We start from the raw sequence: 26978 nt of genomic DNA, 5'->3' as shown, positions 1-26978 counted from the left end.
CCTGCATTTCATCTGCTTAACGGTGGCCGCAAGCATTGCTATCTCCGTTCTCTCTTCCACCCGTGTCTGCATGAAGCGAAACTGTCCATGACAAAGACAACGGCCAACGAAAGTCACAGCGTTCTCAAAATCGTGAACACTTCCAGACAATTACGGAAGGGACCGGTCGCCGTCATTCTGTCACGCTACAGGAACCGAGAGAGCGCATAGCGTCCTTGGGACCAGGTAACTCGGCAGGGTCCGGTGGCAGCGTGCACTGAACATTAAGTGAGGAACGTCGAATGGTATCGGATAGATGCTTGAGTGGAGCGGACCACGGCGTTAGGCTGCACGGCGCCGTGGCTTAGTTGGTTAAAGCGCCTGTCTAGTAAACAGGAGATCGTGAGTTCGAATCTCACCGGTGCCTTTGCATCCCTTCTTTGAGAGCACCTGCTAAACAGCAGTGCCGTGGGATCAGAATTTATTAATTTTTTTGCATGTTTATTCGTCGTGGTTCATACCACGCGACAGTAGGCGTGGCAGGGAGTGAGTCGATGAGTTATTGTATGGTAAGGAACGGTACGGCATGATATGGCACGGTATCGTAGGTTTGGCATGGTATCGTATGCTATGGTATTTTGCGTTACGATATGGTGTTGTAGGGCATGGTTGGCACGGCATGATAAAGCACGGTACAATACGCAATAGTGTTAAGGTACGGTATGTTCGATACCGTGCGGAATGGCACAGCATTATATGGCACTGCAAGGTATGGCATGTTTGGTATGGTATGGTGTGTAATATTGTGTGGTAGGGCATAATATTACATGGTACAGTACAGTTTGTTTGGTATGGTGTAGTATGGTATGGTATGGAATCGTATAGTATGTAAAGTATGGTAAGTTTTGGAATGTTACTGTACGGTGTGGTATGATAGGGTAGGATATGACAGGATAGTAAGGCACTCTACGGCATGCTATGGTATGGTATGTTTGATATGCTATGGAATCGATGGTATGGCTGAACATGGTACGACATGATACGGTACGGCATTGTATGGTATAGTATGGTACGGCATGGCGTGGTATAATGCAGGAGCACATAGTGTGGAGCGGTATGGCATGGTATGGCACAGCACAATATGGCCTGTAATGGCATGACGTGATATGGTAATATAGTACGGTAAGTATGTTATGGCACGGCATGGCAGGGTACGTTAAGGCGTAATATATTATGGTACAGTATCGTATTGCATGGTATGATAGTGCATGGTATAGTTTGGTAACGTATGTTATTTCATCGTGCCATAACATACCTTACCATACAATAACATGCTTATCATACCATACCAAATGGTACGGTATGGCATTGTATGGCAAGCTGCAGTATGAAATGACACGGTTTGGTATGGAATAGTATGGTATGGAATGTGAAGTTTAACGTTCCAGAGCTGCACATAGGCCCCCTCAAATCTTATAGGAATAAGAACTTCTGTCGCGCTCGGCCGCGCTCAACATCTGATTACTCCGAACTTTCCGATTAGCACGTCTGCACCGTCGATATATAGCAACCTCGGGTTCGATCCCGGCCACGGTGGTCGCATTTCGATGGAGGCCGAATGCCACAGGCCCGAGTACAGTGCGACGTAAGTGCACGTTAAAGAACCCCTGGTGGTCGAAATTATCCGGAGAAGCGGTATCACGCGATCGCTATCTTTCCAGAGCGACCCAGTGTACTACTGATAATTTTCTCGATGAGGCGAACAGAAAGCGATATGTTCGCAAGCCGAAGGCGATTATAAAGGGCAAAGCACTAAAATATACAGATATTAAATTTTTGGTGCACCTAGAGCCCTAAGTCGGTCGTATTTTCCAGAATTCAGCTCCACATTGGCCAACCCGCAGAATCTATGCCTCCAGAGCAACTTCTTCAGCGTTATTCATTCCATTACCCGCCATAAAAAAGTGGACATTTGACATTGCGAATGTTACCCTGCCCTGTTCCTTATTGAGTCTGTGAAACGAGCACTCGCTTACTCCAAAGGTCGCTGCCGCATGTGTTGTGATTTATCGTTTGCGGTTGTGGGCTATCGAAGTTCACTCCTCCAGCAGCACTGCACCTTACTCCGATGTGCTGTTTTCTCGTTGCGCTGTTGTTTTTTTTGCCTGTGCTCTTCTGTCGACGTGCTGTTTTTTCCCTGTGGTGTTTTGTCGCTGGGCTGTTTTTTGTGCGCTGTTTTTACGCATGCTGTATTATCGCGTGCTTTTCTTTCATAGCGCCATATGATAATTATAAGGAAATACATTATTTAGTAATTTTCTTTCAGAGCTCTAAACCTACCGCAATACTGAAATGCGATCAGAAATTTGCAGTCGGCGTAAATAAATAGAAGCAGTGTCTTTTTTTCTCTTTTCTTTTTTAGCATTCTTGGGGGGGGGGGGGGGGGGCAAACTATTGGCAGTACTCTAAGTCTGTTTTCAAAGGCTGCTTATGCGACCAGGCGAACACAAACTGAGAGGAATATTGTCGTCGTCAACCTCCCAACTGACTGGCACCGATTACTAAGCTTTTTAGTCGCAGGAGCAAGCATACATGTTGTTTTGTGCCTGAAGTAGTTAATTTGGTCGGATTTTCCTAGTCTACGTGTGTTGGAGACAATCCATTCCAAATTATTAACTCAGTCTGAGTAACTACACACGCAGAGGTCATCGTCGTCACAAAACTCCCCCCGATGTGACGCATGTTTTATTATCCTTTACTTAAACGTTCCATTCGAGTCGCTCGTATAGAATTATGGGAAGGTGGAGTCCATAAGATGTGGAAAATTATATGGCCATCCATACGTTTTCGGTATGAATTCCGTAACGATTCCATATAACTTCCATAAAATGCACCTATTATCACATGGAGTCCGTAAGATTCCATACGCGCTTTCTATAAAAATCCACATCGGCTCTATACACTCCATATTGCCTCCATATATGGAAATATATGGGATTATAGGAATCACCTTATGAAAACTTTCATAGGGATGGCGCTTTGTCTACCGACTGAACAGAACGACTGGCGATGCCGACACATTTTCCATTTCACTTTCGTCTAGCAAAATAAAAGACACACCCTACGCAACAACGTCGTTATGCAAAGAAGAACCGCTGAAGGAGCACTGTCGGGCATGTTAGAAGCGCACGATGAACACCGACAAGGGAGTACTGTCAAGACCAGTAGGAAAGCACTGTTGAGCCATTAGGGGAGCCTTCCAATGCACGTCTATGTTGTGGAAATACAGAACTTTCTACACATTCTAATACAATTAACACACATCATAGCCGAGGAAATCGAACAGTACGAGCATTCCTTTTTCGGAAATTCCGCGTGACCAGTTATAACCTCTAAGCCCAATTTTTCTGATATATTCATCGGCTTAATATTCAAATTATATTTGTAGTAATTGCTTTAATTTTTAAAAGCAAAATTACCTTTTATTGTTCAAACCCGCCGCGGTGGCTCAGTGGTTAGTGCGCTCGTCTACTGATCCGGAGTTCCCGTGTTCGAACCCGACCGCGGCGGCCGCGTTTCTGTGGAGGCAAAACTCTAAGGCGCCCGTGTGCTGTGCGATGTCACTGCACGTTAAAGATCCCCAGGTGGTCGAAATTATTCCGGAGCCCTCCACTATGGCACCTCTTGATTCCTTTCTTCTTTCACTCCCTCCTTTATCCCTTCCCTTACGGCGCGGTTCAGGTGTCCAAAGATATACGAGACAGATACTGCGCCATTTCCTTTCTCTCCCCCCCAAAAAAACAACTATTTATTGTTCAAAGCAGTAGGCAACATTACTGGTTCTTTTAAACCTACTACATGTGTCAAGACCTGCTGCATGCTAGCCTCGTCTGTTTTGTTTTGTTTTTTTCTCATTTCAGGTTCCTCTCTGCGAACAATCATGAGGCAGCGGTGGATTTCGCATAAATAATCTCTGGTCTCCAGCTTCATATGGCAAACGGGGATAGCATAACACAAGTCGATCAATTTTCAAGGGACGCATTTCTACGCCCGAATCATTACATCAAAATTTATATCTGTTATACCAGCCTTGGTTCTAGGCAGTAAAGCTGAAAGCAGAAAACGTACGCGAATATTTTGGTTTCTTGTATAAGATTTCGGTTGGAAGCACTTCGCGTATGGCTGGATAATTAAAAAAATGTTAAGGTTCACACTCAAGGTCATTTAGTGCTGTGAATGCGAAAGCAGCCATTGGCTTCAAGGTCTATTATTTGAGAAAAGAAACAAACAACTCAGACTACAAATAGTGACGCAACAAGAGGTTCACGAACCCAGACAATCGCCTGCTTTGCATACATTGCTGCAAGTGGCGCTGCACTTTCACAGTGAAATTAGAGGGCTGCCTTTTAGAGGACGGGGGGGGGGGGGGGGGGGCAAACTATTTATCTGATACCACCAAAACCTACGGAGAGCAAACAAATTACAACATCAAGTGCTCACACAATCAGGAAGTGTGAGAAGGTACGGATTAATTAGCAAATAAGAATAGTCAGCTTTTATTCACAGGAAACATTAAAACGAGCACTTGCTTTGAGAGATCGCCCACAACGAATAATTTAATAATTTATTGAAACAACTGAACTCATTAAACACTATATGTCTCTAAAATACAAATACAAGTAGCACCGGACTATCGAGATTCCGCGGAGTGAGCAGACCATGAGACGTGGCGTGATCTACGCACGATAATAAGGCAAAGTAAAAAGGCAGTATCACAAAAGAGCATCTACAAAACTGACTTTTACCGAAAACATTTTCATTCGCGGTTTTCAGAGCTCAGCAACATGTAAGTAGCGTAAATTTTCAGCGCAGTGCTCACTTTGTGAGAGATTGGGCTATATAGTCCTTCAAAGCGTTCCCTAGCACTTAAAAAGAAAAAAGCGTGTGTACACTTTGAATCACCGAAATTTCACGTCACTAAAGACCTGTGCGTAATATTTATACATTTCATAACTGCCAAAAGCATGTTGACTGCGTCGTTGCTTGACCACGATCGCAAATAAATCCGAGTCACGCACTATTTGCCTCCGCGCAGAATACACAACGTACAAACAGATATATTGCAGCTGCCAGAAAGTGAACAAAATTCACAACACAACATTTGCGCTTTCCTAAAAGCAAATAAGCTATCATCCGAAACTCATAGCTGACACCCCCTATGCAGCTAGTCGTTATCAGCAACCTTTCTGGCTGCTATACGCCTTCACTGACAACGGCATATCATAAAAGTTGAACATTCTCAGACAAAAGTTTTGAAAATTGGAAAACAGTATGTACTGTTCTGGAAATATTGAAGCTAGGTGATGGCCCATTCTTCTGATATGTAGCAAAATCTTTCTTTTAAAGTGTTTCCATCGATAGCAACAAACAGTAAGACCACCATAGAAAACCAATGGGGAACGCTTGCTTTTGATGATAGCAAAAGTGTTAATAGAACAAAAAATTGCAGAGTACACTTAAGCTCCGCCTTAAGGGTATGTCGCGATAGCGTAGTGGGTTAGGCTTTCCATTCTGAGCAGTTTGACACCTATCACGCATTTTCATTTTTTAAATTGCTTCAATTAAATATTTGATCAATTACACATCCTAAATTGTCTTAATTAACATGATCAAGCATAGGCTTTTCATTCTGAGAATTTTGACGCCTTTGAACCCCTTTTTTATTTTTTAAATTTTTTTCATTTCTTTAACTACTCAGTTAATTAAAATCATTTTAACAACTCTTGATCGCCAATCACACACCAATCAATCTTAAATCACTGGAACCACAAATTACCATGACACTTTTTTTTTTTACGCAGCCTCCGATTATTTCTGACATGTGGTGCCGACTATGCCGACGGCTTTTTGACCGAACGCGCTGTATACGCTATCGCGTAAAAAATTGCAAGACTACCATCGGGTGGTCTGCAGATATACTGATTGTTACAGTGAAATCTTGCATTATATGAAAAAAATTGCGTTCACAAAAGGTTTTCCCGCTCAAAAATGCTTTTGTCCAGAATTGCTGGGTACGTACCGAAGGGCGTGTGACACCGCACCGTGCCTGTGTGATCCCACTGGAGCGATTGTAAACTTGACAGTTTCCTACGCAGCAACATTTCTTCGCGGGCTGTGCGCTCTGCGTATCGAACGATTACGTGTTTCTGATGGGAAGCTACGTCAAAACCTACGACTTCAACCATGGCTGCAACTGTGCCTAGTGCGGTAAAATGCGCCCAGGTAACCGATGAATACTTAGTACCAGAACAAAGTAACCAAGCACTTGAAATTAGCTTTTATAATAGGCGAGCAGCCGCACCCAACGAAGTGATGAAGCCACGAGTTGCCGAGAGCAACACAGACCGGTCAAGGCCGGCAGCATGTTGGCTGGCAGTCAGCGATAAGCAAGCAGAAGATTCATGGCATAAGAGCCGCTTCCAGCTGATGCGAGGGAGCATTTTTTTTATCGAAAACTGGTTGTACTTTCCAGCAAATGTACGAATGTAAAACCAGTAACTATAGAATGGTGTTTCAAATGACTATGAACCAGAAAAATAAAACCAATGACTTTTTTCTTGCTCGTACTTGTTTCACTCACCTCATTTTGGCGCTTGAGTTCCACTGCTTCAACTGATGTCGCTGGCGCTTGGTTCTAGACCACGATCCAGCACCGCCTTCGCAACCCAGGTCAATTGACCTAGATCTAAATCTTTCACATGGGCACTGCTAAATCTTTGGAGCAGACGTCGTCTGCTCAAAAAAAGGTTTCGATTCCTCTCAGAATTGCTGCACCCCATTTGTTGTTTTGTGTCTTGATCCAGTTGCACGGAATCATGATTTCTGTTGCGCACAAAACATATTGGAGAAGTATGCACACATAGAACCTGTGCTCAAAATAAACAATATCTGAAATATTCTTACTCTCGAATAGTGTAGAGTGAGCTCCTATATACGTTCATCACTTTAAATAGCTGCGCACTATATAAATCTCACTGGCGCGTTTCCACGAGCCTTGTGATCCATCTCAAAATTTCTGTTGGAATTTATGTAAATAATAGGCAAACACTGGATTTCCCGATATAGATCTTCTAAAATCTGCTCACAGCATGAGTCTTTCAATATTTGGAACTTGGAATGCAGATCACAGTTCGATTGCTTTAATTTGCATCCTAGTCTGTTTCAGGCGCTCCGCATTTCTGTGCACTGCAAAAATACCTTGCAGAACAGGGCATACAACAATTACTGTGTGTTTTAAAAGCAACTGCACCAGCCTTGCGCAAAAGACAGGAATGTTCCGCAAAGACAACTCGCCGTCTCACAAACCGACCGCTGCAATTGGAAAACTGCCCCTACAAGCAAAATATCAGTGCACAAAGTTCTACACTGATGCCTCAAAGACATCCTCAGTTTCATGTTCAGTCCACAGTTGTCAATTTTCTGAAACAAAAACACTGAATAACACACAAACATATTTACTGCGGAATGCCATGGTATTCTGTTGGCTGTTAGATTCATCCTGGAAAAGAAAGTCCCGAGCTCTGTTATATACTCAGATTCCTTAAGTGTGATTATGGCCCTGTCTACTGGGAAACCCTGTAAAAACCCTGTAATGAATTCCCTCTTGACATGCTCTATGTCTGCGCACACATTGAACCTTAAAATTACAGTATGCTGGGTACCAGGTCACTGTGGAATAGACGGAAATGAAGAGGCTGATAGGCTTGCAGCTTCAGGTGCCGAACTGAGTAGGATTGATATAAAACAACTTACATACCAGGACCTCAGGCCATATATTAGGACTGCACTTCGCAAAGAGTGGCAGCAGGATTTGGATCAACAAACAGACAACAAACTGCACACAATAAAACCACGGATTAGGAGGTATGCCACAGAAAAACAAAATAGATTCAAAGAAGTCGCTCTCTGTACACTGAGGATAGGACATGCATGCATCACACACTCGCATCTTTTACAGGATACTCCGGCACCACAATGCGCGAGATGTGGAGCCCGCATCTCAGTTGTCCATACATTAATCATATGCCCCAGACTGGATATACAAAGACGACAGCACTTTCATGAACTTTACACATTTAACATACCAATGCACCCTTCATTATTTTTAGGTGATCACCGCATGTTCTCATTGGATGGAGTTTTTAAATATTTAACTGATGTAGGTTTTTTAAGAGAGATTTCATATTCAAAGTAACCTATTTACCTCCTCATTGCTGAGGAGTGTGCTGAGCTCACCCATACCTGCCAGACGCCTCGCCCCTCTTGCTGAAGCAAGGACTGTGGTTGAGGCTACCTGGCCTCGGCGTTCATATATATCTCCTCTTAGAACAATTTTAGGCATTATACATCATTTTAAGCCATTCCACCAGATTTTTAGGCACCTTCTTCAGGCTATAATCATGCACATACTCACTACTCCTAGGCCCTATACACCTGCTTTTAATGCTATCATCTGTACACATTCTAGCCCGATTCGACCAAGAACATCGTGTTCTGGCGCTCTTTGGCCTTAGTTGCCCTTGCGCCATAAAAACCTAGCATCATCATCAGCAATTGGAAAACTGCGGGAATTGGACTTCTAGCTGCTAATGTGGGCGCAGTGTTTTGACTAAGCACGGGCGAATTTACACAAACTTGACTCCATAGCATCAGCACCGATTTGAGTGTATGTTGTGCCATACTATGAGCCATATGTTGTGTTGAAAGCTCCACTCTCCGAGCTGCAGCTTTAAAGGTCAACAAGGTTTAACTTTGACCTTGAGCCAGGCTTCACTCACCTAACGTCATACCACGTGACTGGCCACAGCTGAAGCCCAACTGCGCCTGCGCCGCGCCGCGGCGCAGCGCCTTCGCCGTACCACGTGATATGACCACGTGATTAGCCGTATATCAGGCGCGCCTCGCCGCGCTCTCTTCAGTGGGAGCCGTTGGGGTCCCGACCCCGCGGAGCGATGCAGCTGGGTTCTTCGCTCGTCTCATTAGGAACAGCTCAGATAAACCTCAACCATTTTTGTGGAGCTCAATTGTCACTCTCGTTGTTGGTTCTTGTAAAGGTTTAATGATGTTGGGTACCCCTTTACAACTGGCATGCTCGTGCAGGTTGGATTTACAAGTTTCGAGAATGTCGCATTTCTGCTGTTTAAGTGTTTATAAATGCGAGGGAAAGGTGTTCCAACGCTTATTGCTACGTTAAATAAATTTTAAAAAGAAATAAAATTAAGAACATTCAATTAACCGTTAAGCAAAACGATAACTTAACATTGTTGTAACGTTTTGAAGCTACCTGGCAGGTGCCAGAAAGAGGGAAAGGGGTGGAAAACCCTCGTATTCCTTGTCATAAATGTATTGGCCTATAGACTCCTAGTCTCGCATTCTATACACTTATGCATGTATGCCTCAACAGCGAGGAAAAGAAGCAAAATAGAAAGCTGTCGAGGCACCGGTGAGATTCGAACTCACGATCTCCTGTTTACTAGACAGGCGCTTTAACCAACTAAGCCACGGCGCCGACGAGACACCGCACCAATCTCATCCTAAATGAGCTCCGACGAATGCAATAGCGCATATTACGGATATAATTATCGTTCAGTGCACGTTGCCTCCACGCCTTGTCCGCTTGCTCATCGCCAAGGTGAGCACGCGCGGAGTGCGTGCCTAGCTTCCCAGAAGAACAGCCGTCGCGACCGGTTGCCTGTCTCGTCCGGGGCCGCCGTTTCACTGGCGAAAGCGGAAGCCCGGAGTAACAGAGGCGGTCGTAAGCCTTGAGTATATGTTAGGCCTCTTTGACATGACAGGTTATCATGAGAAACTTCAAGATCGCGTGATCTTGACCTTAAGCAAAACATGGCTGAGTGCCTAGACCGGCAAAGCATAAAGATAGCGTAAAAAAAAATATGAAGAATTTTAAAGATATATTTCAGAGTCTAGGAAAGGACCTGTCCACACTCCACCATCGGCACCGAAGCATTGGCAAGGTAAGGGTATACAACAAGTTGCGTTAGGTAATGGCCGCAGATCCGGGTGGACCGTGAGAGCGAAATAACTAGGAGAATAAGGCGGAAATCGAGAGCATTTGGCAGATACTTTTATATAATGAATAACAATTTACCTCAAGATAAAAGTATATAAGCGCCGTATGCCGCAAGTATTGACCTAAGGGACAGAAACGTGGAGCATAGCCAGAGGGTTGATATTAAGTTGAGGACAACGTAGGTACCTAAGGAAACACAAATGATAGATAGTTGGAATGTTCATAGAGAGGAAGAGAGCAGCGTACTTCAGCAACACACGTTATTGATATCCTGCTCGAAATCAAGAGGAACAAATGTGCTTGAGCAGGGAATATGATGAGAAGGCAAGGTACCCGATGGTTCATGAAGGTAACGGAGCAGATTCCAGGGAGGGCAAGCGTAGCAGGGAGCGTAAGAGTAAGGTGGGCGGGTGAGATCGGGAAGATTGCAGTTGTCCGCATCCGTGGACAGATTTTTTTCAGTTCTTGTGAACGGACGGTTCAGTGGCTGTTTCTATGTGCATAGTGTGTTTCTCTATCACCCTTCATCGAAAAACAAACCCTGGCCACGGCTGTTTTTCCATGGAAACATACTTGCGTGGAGCAGATTTTTTGGCTTGAAGATGTATATAAGAGAGCATTGATACTTACTCAGTGCCGGCACTCACCATGTTGGATGGTGTCTGCATACAATGGGGCACTGCTGCTTATAATTCTGATGTGAGAAAGTTAAAAATGTCAGTCGGAACCATGCCAATCACCCGCCGTGGGTGTGTGCCATTAAGCCTGAGGACGTCATCATCATCATCATCACCCCGTCTAAAAAAGGACACTGAGAGCTGGCTCGAGCGCGAGCGCCGAATCTTAGTGAAGAAGTTGAGGACGAAGACCAAGGTACCCGTCTCGCTGTTCTCGAAGACGCCCTCCGATCTCACTGCAAGCAGCAAAGAAAAGGCGGCCACCCAAGCTGACGAGAATTCCACCGGCGAAAGCAGGAAGAACCCTGCTACGTCGTTCACCTGGAGGCGCCACCCCGTCGCGGCACTGTTCAACCACGGGCGCCGCTTTCCTGTGCCACCTGCACGGAGTGCGGCTGTTCTCGGTGCGCGTCATGTAGCAATGGAGCCGACACACCCCAGACGCGTGCTCCTCCGGCGGCGTGGCGGTATGGAAGAAATTAGCTATTCCATTCCTCAAGGACAGCGCCTACAGCCACTGCATAAGGTGAGTGTACTTCATCAGCGCCAGACAGAGCACGGGCACGTCCGCCATTTTGCGACACGCCTCGAAAATGTTCCTACAGAAGCACTTTTTCTGCCCCCTCCCGTTCAGTGCTCACTTGTCCTCGGCGTATGTCGTGGGCCACTCGAGGAGCTTACCGTCGCCAGCTTACAGAGTGGAAGCTGCTCAACTCCTAGAGGACGGCACCTACAGCCACTGCACCAGGCATGTCTACTTATTCCATACTACCGACGCGCATATGCAGGCAGACCTGCCGGTTTGCTGCGGTGTTCGACACTGGTCCGACGGACGCTGCCTTTCTCTGTTATCTATTCAGTGCCGAGCTGCCCTTCGAATACGTCATGGACCACTGGTGCCGACCGCCACCGGAAGCGTTCATCAACGGCAGCGTTAAGGGGTGGAACCAGATGGCTGCTCAGGTCCTGGAGGACGGCACCTACAGCCACTGCACCAGACGTCTACTTTTTCAGGTACCACAGATACGCGTATGCCGGCCTGCCAGTTTGCTGCGCTGTTCGACACAGAGGTTCCGTAGGGGAGGGCACCGGAATAATTTTTGACCACCTGAGGATCTTTAACGTGCACCGAAATCCCACACCACACGGGAAACTGAAATAGAACTTATGAAAAGCGTATAAAGTGACATAGGTACGGCCACACGTGCATGATCAAAAAAATAATAATAGTATGAAAACCGGACAGAGCGTGCGGTAAAAATGTATTTCATGCAAGAATTTTGGACCTCATAACCAGTTGCGAGTTCGGGCTTTTCATTCGTGCATCTCTGTTTCTTGTCTCGTTAGCAGTGTTGAGTTGAAGCACGCTGTAACAAAGAAGCTGAACCAAGTTGCCGCGATTTTAACACTGCTTGAATTGCCCACATTCCCGTATTCGCTGACTGTTTGGTCATCCAAACGGGCCCTCAACGGGCGCTGTCGTGCATTTCGCGGAGAGGGTGGAGATGCGATGCAGCTTTCGCTGTTACTTCGCTCCGTGAAAACCAGAAAAAGAATGTGAAGGTTGTTTAATATTCCACACACGCACACACCTGAAATGAACGGGTATACAGTCAGGTTTTACTGCCTCGTTATCATTGTAGTCAGGCCGCAGAGTATGCGCAGACAAGCATTTATACCCGCGAAAGAGGGGACACGACAAGACCCTAGCGTTACTTGGACCTCGCTGCTCATGCACCTAATTTCGCCGGTTTAGCGCAATTGTTGTAACGAAGGGACAGTGCTAGATATTGGTAAGGCCTGGGTATACGCTCTCCATCAGCTACAATGGTAAGACACGATGCTGCAGCTGTAGCGAGGTATCCCGATATTCTGTGATGCTTCTCCACACTCAAGGGAAGTGAATTTCAAGTGAATTTCACATTAACTTGAGCAGACAAAATTAACACTGAACGGAGGGGACCTGAGAAACAGTGGTCCTCTGTATATTTTCTCTTCAGTGCGTCTTCGCTGCCATGCAGTCCCCTAATGCTGGCGTGGTGGGAAGCCTCCACAAGAGCGCCTCTTCACCCCCATATCACACTCCACAATCCTTCGTCATCTCTTGCTAGGCCCCCTTCTAGTATTCTTCCCACCCAAGCTTTATCATTTCATTTAGTTGGTCTACCTATCTCGAATATTACGGCATCAATAGATCGGCGCCTTCCTTCTGGAATTTTTTGTTGAACTCCTTGGCTTTCACCGACCTACGTATATGGTCGTTCCGAACTATGTCCTTTCAAGTCAATCCGAACATCCACATCTGCTATGGTCTTAAAACACAGGTTTCGATAGTTGTGCAGAACCGAGCTAGTCTAGCCCCGCCAACGCAGTCTTGGATGACCTTATCTCCGCGAGATAGAAGGGATACTGACATTCATTACTCACAAGGAACGAATATACCCTGCATTATTCGGTGCTCTTGTCTTCGGCGCAGTGTTTCGATTTCGAAAAATCAACTTGCCTCTTCCTGCAGTTTCGCTAACATTGGGAATTCTGTACACGAATTGATCACTAACTAAGCGATGCTTAGTGGGCTTATAGCAGCAATCGCCTTTATGAAGACCCCAAATTGGGATAGCAGGTTTCAATTCAGCTCTTTCACTGTTCCGCACGGTTCACAACGACAAGAAATTATGTACAGAACACGAACGAAACGCAAACCGTCAACTCTGACGGGTTTAGTAGTAAATTTAAAAAACTACAGAAATGTAATCCCCGCAGGTGCGATAACCTGGGTGGCGACCGGTGGACCTGTGGGATCATCTGCGACGTCCGGAGCACCCACGTTGGAGGGTGTACAGCAGCATCTTGAGCGACTGCCTTCCCGTGTGTCACTTGCCAACACTGACTGCTGGCTCTGTTTGTCACCACTTTGGTCACACTTTCGTGGTTCCATGACGCTCGTTGTGTCATCATGAGAGGCGTGGCGATGGGCCCCTTCACACCCCTTCGCTGCTCACTGAACTCAGCCCAACCGACTTCTGTGCGATCACAACTTAGCTCACCGCCACGTCCACGACCGTAGACTCCATCTCGCTTATGTCCTTCGGGATACTCCTCGAGGGGACAAAGCGACGCTAAACAGCGTCGCAGTTCTATTAGTCACGCATGCAATGATGGGCTGTCCTCACCATATTAAGGACATTTGATTAACTACTTTTTTTCATTGATTCTGCATACGTCTAAGTGACATGGTGGCGTTAAAAACCGCCTTGTTCACTCTTTAGCGTCGTGAGCTAATTTATTATGCACTAGAAACATTACGATTAAGTTCGTCTCATTTCCCGACAAATACACGTCGATATGAAGAATTATCTGCATATACGTATTTGAATTTTTGCAATTTTAGTGCTGTCGCAAGAAAACAAAGAATTCAAGTTGAGACGCCTGATGATCTCCATAAATATTGTAACGTTCTGTTAAATGTTTACAAAAATTCTTTACTGCCAGCGATAAATGACACCGGGGCCACGCTTTGGGCCGAGCTGGAACACGTATACAATTTTGCTGATGCAAGTGCACCAACGGTGCGGTAACTGCTGGTCCAGGCGGGTATCGCGAAGCCCCCAATAAACCGGTCTCAATCCTTATGGACGCCATAGCACTCCTGCGATGAGGACACAGCCAGCGGTGACGTCCTCGATAAGGTGCACATGGCGCGGCGAAGTCCCCAGTTCCTCATATATATCGACCGGGTGTTTCAGTTAATACCAGAGTTGGCGGACACTAGAAACCAGGTGAGTCGCTACTGAGCTGGTTGTTTTTTTATTTTTTTGCAACTTGCTGCTAGCCGCTTTGTTACAGGACTGAGTTAAGTATGATTGCACTAGACACGTCATACGGGGAACAAAATATCCGCAAAAAGGAAGTTCACTCAACAGAAATATTAACTCGAACTATGAGTCGGGCGTCTGGCTGTAATCAGATATGTAGCTAGCTCTAAGAAAAGACATCGGTTTTTATATCAAACATGATTCCTGACGGTGCTGTGGCTCAACAAACTTCGGGCTTTACTGGCGCAATCCAAAAAAATCCCCCCTCGCCGAGAGTGCCGAGTGATGTCCATCAAACCGGGTCACTCCACTTAACGATTATGACAAGAGCTACACTGCCAACCGAAATAAACAAAAAGTGTGCCCTCTGTACCGCGCCTGTTGAGGATCAGAGTTCGGCAGCCACAACAGATTAACAAATTGCATATAAAAATATATATCGGCGTTATATTGAAGCAATGTTCCCAAAGCAATCGAGTTCCTGCGAGAGCAATAAGACTAAGAAAAGAAAAACGCTGGAGGCTGGAGAACCGATTAGTCACAAAATCACAAAAAGAATGGCTTGTGAGCAGCTAACCCTTTTAGCAAACCCTACATAAAGAATGCACATTTTTCTTTAACGTTCATCCGGGATGACCAGTCACACTTAAACGCTTCAGCAAACGGTTGAAAGGCCATGACAGCCTTGTTACAGGCTCTCTCTTTATGTCCCTGCTGATGCCTGCACATTCCGAGGCACATGGTAATAAAGAAGATCTGCGTCTCGGTTGTCCTGTCCAGTATTTTTGGTCCGTCGTTATGCTTTACCGCCGTGTACGCACTGTACGCCAGCTCCAGCGCAGGCACGACTGGGAAGATGTCCTTGTCCACCGAACGGAGGCACGCTACGCGCTTCTCGTACTCGGCCGCAGACAGTCCAGAAATCCATCGATTCCCGATGCTTCCGTACGCGTCGACGACAACCCCTGTGCTGTCAAGCGCGCGCACAATTTCCCTCGCGTACTGGTAACCGAGGCCTCCGTAGTTCACCGCCCGGGTCCCGGCTGCGTAGAAGAGAGGTCTTGACAAGGCTGCCATGGAGATAAAGGCGATATTCAAGACGGGGACGTAACTAATAATCGGCACGTCGTAGCTACCCGGAGCGCCCAGGAGCTCAACGTTGCCTAAAGATTTTTCGTCGTGTAATTTCTGATCGCTTCTCTAGTCTCCATCCAGTATTCCATGAAAGAGGACGCATTGTCAGGAAAGGCACGATATATGTTGAATAGATCGCCTACCGTGATAAGTTCATTTGGGGGCCAAAGCAGGGTTTTGAGGCCGTCAAGCTTCGCGATAGCCATGCTCTTGCTACGCCATTCTAGCCAATCTACGTCCCTTATCAATTGTACTGCTCTTTGATGGATTCCTTTTATCAGCTCGATGATGGACTGGCGTTCAAGAGGCGTCAGACGCGAGAAAGCAAAGAGAGCATTGACCAGCAGGTGGTAGCTGGCTTCCACCTGAGACGAGCAGTAACGGTGGAGCGTTTTGTTGGCGTCTCGGTCGTGTCCATGTGACAGTAGCATGGAAGGGTCAGATATTGGGCCATAAACATCCCGGAATAGCCACAGGACATGTTGCATCAGCTCTCTGTTCTCAAACCTGGCGAAAGCCGCGTTGATGGCTTCGAGCAAGTGCGCTTCTTCAAAGATCATCAAATCTTCTTTAGAAAAGTTCTCATTCGATCTAATGTGCTGATTAAGCAGCTGCGGCATGTCACTGGCGAAACTGGCATGATTGGATGCGTCGCCTAGGGCAAACCTGCGCAGTGCATCGGTGGTAGACGCGCTCTTGCTCAATAACATGCGGAAGATTGCCCTCCTGGTCTCGTAGCTTCGGAGGATGACGCTGTCGCTGGCATGCACACCCTCCGTTTGACTCCAACGCTTGCGGTACTCGTCTCTGCCGTTCAGACCCTCTAGCGCTGCCTGCCACTCCGCAATCAGCGGGTTCCGGGTAATGAGTACTCGGCGAGACGGATGGTAAGCGTTCCGGGGTAGGACGTTAACCCGGAACCACAGCGGCGCCTGCCAGTTGTATGCGACGTCCACAAGGACACCGAACACACTCGCCACTTGCGCTCGCTGGTCGATTGATCGAAGTTTCAGCATATCCATGAACTGCTCTACGGCGTCCTTGTTCGCTGGCTTGTGAGTCAAACAGCTGGCGTACATTGCAGCCGCCTTGTTTCCGACCGCTAGGAACTCTTTCCCGTCCTCGAGTAAATTCTCGAAGCCATCCAGCCAATGTCGCCGCATGGATGAGAGAGTGGACGTCGAAGCGTCCACGCCGTATGCCGTGGCGGAGGGTGTCTGGTGGCGAGGGCAGACAAAAGCCTCGAAGTCTTGGCACGGGTCGACGCTGTCGTTAAGAACGGCGTCGAGGAGGTTCCTGTGTGCCGCGCAATCCAGCGTCATGCACAGCCAGCTGCCCCCGCCTTTGATTTGGCCGGCATGCAGCACTGTTGTCAACACGGCCGCAGCGGTTAAAACGAAGCCGGTGAGCGCGGCAGCTGTCTTCGCGTCCAGCCAATGGAGACATTTGGCGAAGCCTTGGGGTGGTGGTGTCAGTTCCTGTCAATAAACAGAAGGTAATGATATCGACGGGGAACACTTGCCAATCAGTGAAAAAACTTACGCTTGTTATGCAGAGAGGAAAGGGAATACGTCTACTTAGGGCAGGTAGCGATTGTTGATCCTGATCACTAGAGGGAAATAACTAGAGAAATAAGAATGCAGTGGAGCGCATATGACAGGCTCTTTCCGGACATGAATGCTGGTTTACCGATATGCCTCAAGAGAAAAGTACACAACATCTGTATCTTACCGGTACTCACCTACGGGGCAGAAACGGGAAGGCTAACGAAAAGGGTTCAGCTTAATTAAGGACAACGCAGCGAGCTACGGAAATGAAAATGAAAGGTGTAACGTCAAGAGACCGGCAGCGGGCAGAGCGGGTGAGGGAGCAAACGTGGGTTAATGACATCGTATTTGAAATCAATAGGAAGAGATAGGCTTAAGGAGGGCACGCGATATGAAGGCAAGATAACCGCTGGTCGTAAAGGGTAACGGAGTGAATTCCAAGAGAAGGCAAACGTAGCAGCAAGCGGCAGAATGCTAGAGGGGCGGATGAGATTAAGTTTGCGGGCATACGGTGATAAAGATGATGATGACTCTTGATAACCTCAGATGCCAGTAAACTCCGGAATAATTCAAACATGTTTCAATTGTAGTGACATTATCGTCTCTGGGCGCCTCCAGGCCGTGGTTTCACTCCTTTAGATCTCTCTTACCCCTCAGCGCGACCCAAGATCCAGAGCGTTCGCGAGTCTGTAAAGGTTTGGTCGACGTTTATGGACGAAATCGGAAGTTTTACACGTGGACACGTCTCCATAGGTGAGTTGAACTCCACCTTCTCGCACTGCGGGGACAAGGTGGCCGCAGCTGGCAGAGCACAGGGTTATTTGGAGAGGTATGGATGAGACCTTTGTCCTGCAGTGGGCGTATTCAGCCTGATGATTATTATAATCAGCTTTATATCGAATACACCTGTCGAAAAGAGGCATCGTTCCATTCCACAGTAATGAAAAAGCGGTAGGAGACCACTGTCTTGTCCAGAGCAGCACTGTGGAAGCTACACAGGCAGGAGGGCAAGTGGCGTGACCTCTTGTGCAACGCAGCACGTCTCTGCGCCTCATGCAACCTTCGTGTCATCGCGTGGATCCGATAGGCATTTCGAAAGCTACTCTGGCACTGCACGTACGCGGGTGATCAGAGCCCTTTAACGTATGCCAGGTTAAGACAGCAGGCGCTCAGGACGTTGTCCGCGAACATGTTGCCCGATAACATCCGAAATTTTGTGCCCACATATTTCAAGCTCAAAAAATTAGGTGGACACCTGAACTCCGTCCTTAAGGGTATGAAGAGATTGCGTTAATGGCTCCTTTAAGCTGTTTGTCTTCACAAACTGTCACCGTACAAACTGTCACCGTTCTTTGTTCAAGTATCCACATTAATCACAATTATCGGAACGCAGTTTCCGCAGTTTTTGAACTCTTCCACACTGCAGTTTAGGCAAATAATCTTATCTATACATTCAGGAATATTCCACACGGTCCCAGATTCCGCACTCAGAAAACTGTACTGCTTCCGTGCCATCTGCTGGGGCAGCGGCGTACATCTGATCGCGAAGGGTTTTTCGTTGGCCGCCGCATGCCGGCGCCACTATGCAGCGTCAAGCAAACCGTATCGATATGAAAAAAGCAAAGTCTTAATAACTGTCTCACTTCTCGCTGGACACATCAACCGTGCCCATCGGGAAGGCAGTACGGTGGGAGTGAAAGATGAAAGGTACAACGAAATGCCTTAGTGAGGGCTTCGGAATAATTTCGACCACCTGGGCATCATTAACGTGCACTGACATCGTACAGCACACGGACGCCATTTGATTTGAGTTACGCCTCGAACAAAACGCGGTTTCCGCGGCCAGATTCGAACCTTTATAGTCCGGCTCAATAGACGGGTGTAAACATTTGCCTTGCCAAGAAGTAAAGGTAATGAAGGGGTGGAGTATCACAGATTTTTTATTTATTTATTCTTCCTCAAAGGTCCCTTTCGGGACATTACATGAGGGGTCTTAAAAGACTGAAGAGTGCGCCAGCTACCGCTGAATTTCGCGGTTTATTATTTCGCGGGCAATCGTGTTTGTCGATTAATGTTTTTCTTCCAGCTCATAAAAGGTCATTATAAAGTTAATACCTCTAATTATTTTGCTTACTCCTCAGGTTATAACGCGGGACAAAGGCATGCACTAAAAAAATAACCGCTTTAAACGCACGAAATAACTGCTTTAAATATCCTTTTTTTTCCGAGGACAAATACTAAATGGAATAAACTTAATAGCGAGACTGTTAATCATAATCCTTTAGTGATGTTTCAATAATGTCTGCAAGTATTATGAATTTGAGTGCTTATATGCTTGTATTTTGTTTTGTTTTTCGCCCTGCTATGATGTGTACTAGATCGCAGTATCTATAAATAAATAAAATAAATAAAAACATTCATTACCAGTTCCGGCAAGCGCTTCAAGTTCCCTTGCCTGCCACCACGTGACGAACAGCAGAAATGCAGGCGCCGCGTCAGAAATTCTTTATACGGTGTCGTGTCCCGCACCCAAGCACCATAACGACTGAGGCGATGAGCTGCAGCTAGTAAAAACTACTCATCAGGGAGATATGTCTCCTCACCATGAAGGACGAATGGTAGCCACCTGGGGACGGGGCTCCATCGCGCAACTCGTAGCCTTCGGCGTTGTAGCTGGGCCTCCGGTTGCCTCTGGATGAAACCGATGCCCGGGAATCCCGCCAGCGGTACGACTGGCGCCGCTGAACTGCCAAGGTAGACGGAATCACCTGGAGGGAGACGCGCACAGGAACCTGGACTCCAATTCGTGAGCAAAAGGCCGGAATATGCGGCCGGTTGGTGTGACTAGAACACGTTCTTGGGCAAGTTGATGCATTGCATGAGTAGATGAAGCGCCCAAAGGACAGCAAACAGACAGAGAATAACACGAGATTGACGCTTCGTGTTATTCTGTTATGGTACGACTAGCACAGGCTTCTGCGCACCGCCACCCCATGAGCACAGCTGATGTTGCGTTGACGCAATCAACGGCTATAGTGCGGCGTGTACAGTACATCATCTAAAACGCGAAGTAACAGCCGACGCTATAAGGATCAGAAAAGAAGCGAAAAGACCTGAACACTATAAAACGGAAGAAACGATTTGCACGAAACCGGGAAATATCTGCTTATTTATGAACTGAATTTGAGCGTGACTTTTGGATATGATACGCCAAGAGAAAAACTAGTAACAAAACGGAAACACGCTGCCTGTAACACATAGTTATGGATTAAATAATAAATGAATGCTCAAATCTTGTGCCCATTCATACTACTCACAACAATACAGTCAGCATTGATATTACCGCGATAACATCAGACTGAACCTACTCGGACAGTGCTCAACCGCCGCTCCCATTCCGCAAGAAAGCTGAGCAGAGCACGGCCTTTGTCAAAAATATGCACGCCGGCGCAAAACACAGCTCGATTTGCATTGGCAGACCTGCAGAGCTCTTGATATTGAACGAAACTCTAGTCCTCATTCCTGCGGAGTTTAAAACTTCCCGTGGACTTACTACAACAGCCCCACTACATGGCTGAGAAGCGAAGCTTGGTGGCTCTATGCACATTTCTGAGAAAAGCATTACATGAGCATAGCTGCGTGCATCCTTTGTCCACCGGTCCTACATGGCCGCTTTTTCAGGAGGGGAGGCATGCACACTTCAAAACTTTTTATGTTCTTGGTGTACCGACTTATAATAAACTGCATATCTCCAACCAAAAATATTAACATTAACCCAACGTTTCGAAGCCGACTCGGCTCCTTCATCAGGAGTGACCGAAGCACATAGGATCCCACCATATTGATGTTGACTGTATAAGTTGCAAAAACTGATACGATTTTATAACCCCCACCTCTTTTCATGAAAATTGAGCCCCAGTGGATCATGCCAGATTCAGTCGGGTAACAAATCGAAACAGCTCGAGAAGGACCCTCGGCATCACTGCGATATATGTCTGGATAACAGTTAAGCCTATTTTCGTTGAGAGAAGTCCAGCGCCTTAGCTGCGCCTGAGATTCTTTTGTTTTTGCGTTTCGAGCCTGTTTGAAATTTGCAAGCATGAAAATAGGTGCGCCACAGCAAGGGGCGCATTAGATTCTTGTAACTAAGGTACAGCTCCTTCCTCCTTTGTAGCATGTTTGCCGTGAACCGTAATGCATGTTCAGATTTTCACGACCGCAGCGGTGGCCTAGTCGTTCGTGCTTCCGCCTCGCATGCGGCAGGTGCGGGATTCAATCCCCAGTGCCGCCGGGTACCCACCGGTGATACAATGGGTACAATCTTTCCCCTGGTCTGGTGCTCGGCTTCTTTAGGGTGAAATGCTTGGGAAACGGGTCTTTGACGCCCCCCCCCTTGAGTAGAAGCAGAAAACCTTGTGCCATGGCACTCTTTGGCCACAGATGCCCTTTCGCCATAAAAACTGATGATCATCGTGTGCAGGTTTTATCCGAAGCCAGCCACTCTAAGAGCGGTGGCGAGCGGACGTGGGTTATGCAAGGGGCCCAATGCTGCCCGAAGCGCAGTTCAAGTGGAAACAGCGGAAATAATTTCTATATCTATTTTTTTTTATTTTAGAGTAAGGAAGCACGTGAAGGACAATTCTATCCGGACATAACATTCAAGTGTTGCGCTTCATTCTCATAATTCTGAAGATGCTCAGAAGCGGAAGTGTTTCCGTTCTTTTTAGTAGGAATTTCTAGTAGAACTTTTTCCAAGTCTAAGCTCGAAATGCAACACACAAAAATGAAGAACCTTGCGGCACTTCTGTTAGTGGGACATGTATGTTAGTGCATGCTATAGCAGGGACATTTGTAACTTCAGCGAAAAGAGAGGCACATAAATTTACGTATTGACCTACATTTTCAGTTGCCTTTTGCGTACTCATCTTCACTGCGATTTGGGCTGGAATTAGTAATTACTTCGGTTTATCGCTGCTCATTCTACTTGCTAGAGCACCACTAGGGCCTATGTGTGCCTCCACGCGTTATTGCATGCACCGCTTATCTAAGACACTGAATTCGACATCTGTAATCATAGGTAAATTTCCCCACTGAAAACATAAACATTCATTACGGCACACTTTACTATGAACAGTCGTCACTCCAGAGCGAGATAAAGATGCATGGCGAAACTCCACTCAATGCCCGCGCCACCTTGGACCAAGAAATTGCCCAGGTTATTCAGAGAGTTTCGGCTCTAATGTATTTCTGACTTCTCCAGCGCTTAAGTATCGCCTTAGCCTAATTACTCTGTGCATGAGATACCATTGTATATGTATATGCAGATATATGGGAGCGGTCTTTGCCCTGCAGTGGGTGCTGTCAGTATTGTAATGTTGATTATTATGATCATGCCATGTCATCAACAAAGCCGGTCTACGTTCTGGGTCTTCCGTCTGCGTATAGGCTAATGAGCAGAGAGCTTCCTTGATTAGACCCGCCTCGGGCCACTACACCTATGTACCACTGTGTTTTACGAGCCCCCCGAACAAAACCGCACCTACCGGTAGAGGTGGCACTGGCAGCGCCGGCAGAAAGTCGGGACCGGGAACCGCGAGGTCACCTTCACAATTCTTCGGTGAGGTCGCATCTAACGGCCGGCTGTGAGCGGAAATGGCGGAGACGTCCGCAGGCTGCTGAGCTGCGGGCATAGCTTGTGGCGAGACCAGGTTGGAGACCGGGGCAACTTCTTCAGGCTGTTGCGGCGGGGACACGACCGGCGGCGGTGGGCCCTGGTTGGCGGCCACGGCATCGTCATGAGGTTGTTCCGATGAGGGTACAACCGACGGAGGGACCTCGTTCGAGACCACGGCCACGTCTCGAGGCTGTTCAGACGGAGATGCAAGAGGTGCCAAGTCCTGGCTCGAGATGGCGGCAGCGTCCTTAGGTTGTTCCGTTGAGGACGAAGCTGGGGGTGGCGGCGGGAAGGGGTTCGAACCTGCCGGGATATCCTCAGGCTGTGGCAACGGCGGTGCATCAGGCGGGGCCGAGGTGGGTTTGGAGAGGGGAGCGACGTCGTCGCGTACGCGTCCGCCATCTTGGGCGGCGTCGCTCTTGCTGACCCTTCGGCCCGCGTCGTCAGCGGGCGCTGAAGACCGCCGTTTCCCGCCGCCCTCCGAGATGGAAGACTTGTGGCCACGGCCCTTGCGAGAACCTTTAGAGCGGTCCTTAGGCGGTTCCTGCGTCGACATGGCCGCCCGCTGCGCTTGATGACCTTCTTGTTCTTCAGGCCACGCTAGCGCGAGCGCACGGGCAAGTGTTCGCGTGGCTGAAACGGACGATCATGATGATGATATTAATCGGCACTAAAACTGTTGGCCGATCCCCCTGTTACGGGAGTCCATTGGATCTTGAAGCCCCTCTAGCCCTTTCGGTCAGCTGCTGCTGAACTTTCGGGTCTGAGCTGTACAGCATTTCCTCCCACCGCTAAGTTCACCGTTCTTCTATCCTCTCTATTTCGGTGTTGTTTTGGCAGGCGAAGTACAGTGGTGCTCAGTGCAACGCAACATAGGCTACTACAACAAAAGCCACAACAACAACGATTAAAGAAAATGTCAGTAAGGTATACTGATCTTAATGGCGCAAAAGAAGCTGCTGCTTTATGATACGGATGAAAGAAAATGGAATACCATGGTTATCGTAAGCGACAAAATGTAGTGACAGGAAACAATATTCATAGGCTTCAGAAGGCTTCATAACTGTCATTCTTCTTTTTTTTACTACAGTTCTCTTGGTTCTTTGTGTTTATATGCGCCCTTTCTGGACATGCAAATGCATCCAAACAGCATGAAAATTGCAAAGGTGGTGGTTCTGCATAAAGGTGGTGCGCATGATGATATCAACAATTACAGACCTATTTCAGTACTGCCATTATTTTCTAAAGTGCTTGAGAAAGTGATAAAATCACGCATAAGTAAGTTCTGTATAGAAAGAGAGCTTCTTGTGAGGCAGCAATACGGTTTCCGTCCAAATAGCTCAACTGAAATAGCCCTTCTGAATATTAAAAACAAGGTTATCAATAATTTTGAAAATAACCGATTCACGCTAGGTCTGTTCCTTGATTTCAGAAAAGCGTTTGATTCTATTAAACATCAAATATTATTTTATAAACTTCCTTTTTATGGAATCCGTGGCGTTGCTCTCAATCTGATTCGTAGCTACCTGACGGACAGATACCAATTTACAAGCCTTAATGGACATTCTTCTATTCTAGAACCGATTGCATATGGTGTTCCACAAGGTTCAATACTGGGACCCCTGCTGTTTATAATTTATATTAATGATATTGTCCTCATACCAAATACACCCGATATTATACTTTATGCAGATGACACCAGTGTGTTTTTTTCAGGAAAAGAGTTATCTACACTAGAAACCCTCGCGAACACCTGGCTACATGAGCTTTCATGCTGGCTCCGGATAAACCAAATGCAATTGAACGTTCGGAAAACAAAGTACGTAATGTTTAAGCCGCGAAATAAACCTGAAAATTTTAATATCCAGGTCAAGTACCAAGGCTCAGCCCTTGAACGCGTTTCCATTTATAGGTTCTTAGGTGTCCTATTTGCGGAAAACTTAAGCTGGACTTCTCATATAAATAAGGTTCACACAAATATCTCTAGATCTCTAGGCATTTTGTATAAAGTGAGATATTTGGTTCCCAGCTCTATTAAACGTCAGTTGTATTTTGCTTTAGTACAGTCTCATTTACATTACTGTCTGTTAATATGGGGCACCACTACCAAGACAAACTTGCGCAGGCTTGAGATATTGCAAAAACGAGCTCTGCGTTGCATAGAAGATGTAGGTCCGCTAGAACATACATACCCATTATTCTTAAAACATAATTTACTCAAGATAAACGGACTGTTTCAACTAAAGCTTGCATATCATATATATCATGAAGTCACCCGTGACCCAGTTTCCTTTTATGCATTATACTTCCCTAACAAGAAACTTTATGATTTTAGGTATAGTCACTTTCAAATGCCTCTGATGAGAACGAATTATGGTATGCAGCACATTGATTACTTAATACCTGATTTACTTAATAAACACCCACGTATTATGGAACTTCTGCAGCAGCCTCGTTCCCCCCGTAACTTCAAGAACAATGTTAAAATGTACCTTCTGTCCCTGTCTCCTCCATAAAGTGTCCAGTTTCTAGTTTGTTTTTTTTTTACTCGCTGGGTGTATGTCCAGGTTCGCTATTTTTGGTTTTGTTGTCCTAAAGACGTAGGAGACATGCGATGCGGTTTTCATTGTTTTTGGTTTACGTGCTATTTCTCCCCTTGCCTGTATGTTAATTCTGTTTATCTCATTGTTTGCTATGTCAATTTTTTTTGTTTTGTCCTAGAGACATTTTAGCTATGCGTTGTTGTTTCCTTCATTTTTCATTGCATTTGTGTAATTATGTGTAACTCATTGATCCTTACATATAATTCATGTAGTACGTATGCGATGTTGTTACTTTTCTTGTTTTGCTTTGTGTATTTTGCTGTATAATTTGCCACCCCCCCTGAGCAATGTAACGGGTGACGGGGCCACGTCAGGCAAAAAATGAATTGCCTTTTGTCCCGTCACCTTTGACAAATCGATGTCAAATAAACTTCAAACTTCAAACTTCAAACTTCAAAAAATATTTTCCCCGCGCCCCCACGATGGCTCAGTGGTTAGCGCGCTCGGCTACTGAGCAGGAGAACCCGGGTTCTAACCCGACCGCGGCGGCCACGTTTCGATGGGGGCGAAACGCAAAGGCGCCCGTGTGCTGTGCGATGTCAGTGCACCTTAAAGAACCCCAGGTAGTCGAAATTTCTCTGCAGCCCTCCACTACGTCACCTCTTTTTTCCTTTTTATTTCACTCAAAAGTTTATCCCTTCCCTTACGGCACGGTTCACGTGTCCGCCGAAATGTGAGACAAGATACTGCGCCATTTCCTTTCCTCAAAAACCAATTTTCCAATTTCCTGATTTTCCGAACTCACATCGCAAATAGTGTAATAGGTCAAAAATAAACATGATCAATGCATATTCGATTCAGACGATCATAACTTTATGGCGAAACTGAAACTGAAACAAAGAAGACGGCCAACGAAAGTCACAGCGTTCTCAAAATCGTGAACACTTCCAGACAATTCCGGAGGGGACCGATCGCCGTCATTCCGTCACGCTACAGGAACCGAGAGAGCGCATAGCGTCCTTGGGACCAGGTAACTCGGCAGGGTCCGGTGGCAGCGTGCACTGAACATTAATTAGGTGAGGAAAGTCGAATGGTATCGGAGAGATGCTTGAGTAGAGCGGACCACGGCATCTGACTGTACGGCGCCGTGGCTTAGTTGGTTAAAGCGCCTGTCTAGTAAACATCAGATCGTGAGTTCGAATCTCACCGGTGCCTTTGCATCCCTTCTTTTTAACTAAACTAGAGCGCACCTGCTTAACAGCAGTGCCGTGGGATCGGAATATATTTTTTTTTTTGCATGTTTATTCGTCCTGGCTAATACCACGCGACAGTAGGCGTGGCAGGGAATGAGTCGATGAGTTATGGTATGTTAAGGAATGGTACGGCATGATATGGCACGGTATCGTAGGTTTGGCACGGTATCGTGTGCTATGGTATTTTACGTTAAGATATGGTGTGGTAGGGCATGGTTGGCACGGCATGATAAAGCACGGTACAATACGCAATAGTGTTAAGGTAC

General features: G+C 46.6%; 3 non-coding genes across 3 annotated transcripts; 2 read left to right on the top strand and 1 right to left on the bottom strand.

The window, feature by feature from the left end:
• Positions 1-332: 332 nt before the first annotated feature.
• Positions 333-406, top strand: TRNAT-AGU (transfer RNA threonine (anticodon AGU)). Its single transcript has one exon. It is a non-coding gene; the product is annotated as a tRNA-Thr (tRNA).
• Positions 407-9473: 9067 nt separating this feature from the next.
• Positions 9474-9547, bottom strand: TRNAT-AGU (transfer RNA threonine (anticodon AGU)). Its single transcript has one exon. It is a non-coding gene; the product is annotated as a tRNA-Thr (tRNA).
• A 17053-nt stretch (positions 9548-26600) lies between these two features.
• Positions 26601-26674, top strand: TRNAT-AGU (transfer RNA threonine (anticodon AGU)). Its single transcript has one exon. It is a non-coding gene; the product is annotated as a tRNA-Thr (tRNA).
• Positions 26675-26978: the final 304 nt, after the last annotated feature.

This window comes from Amblyomma americanum, chromosome 5 (assembly GCF_052857255.1).
Source record: "Amblyomma americanum isolate KBUSLIRL-KWMA chromosome 5, ASM5285725v1, whole genome shotgun sequence".
Taxonomy (NCBI): Eukaryota; Metazoa; Arthropoda; class Arachnida; order Ixodida; family Ixodidae; genus Amblyomma; species Amblyomma americanum.
Note: the sequence above shows the minus strand (reverse complement) of the source record. Positions and strands in the feature narration are given on the sequence as shown.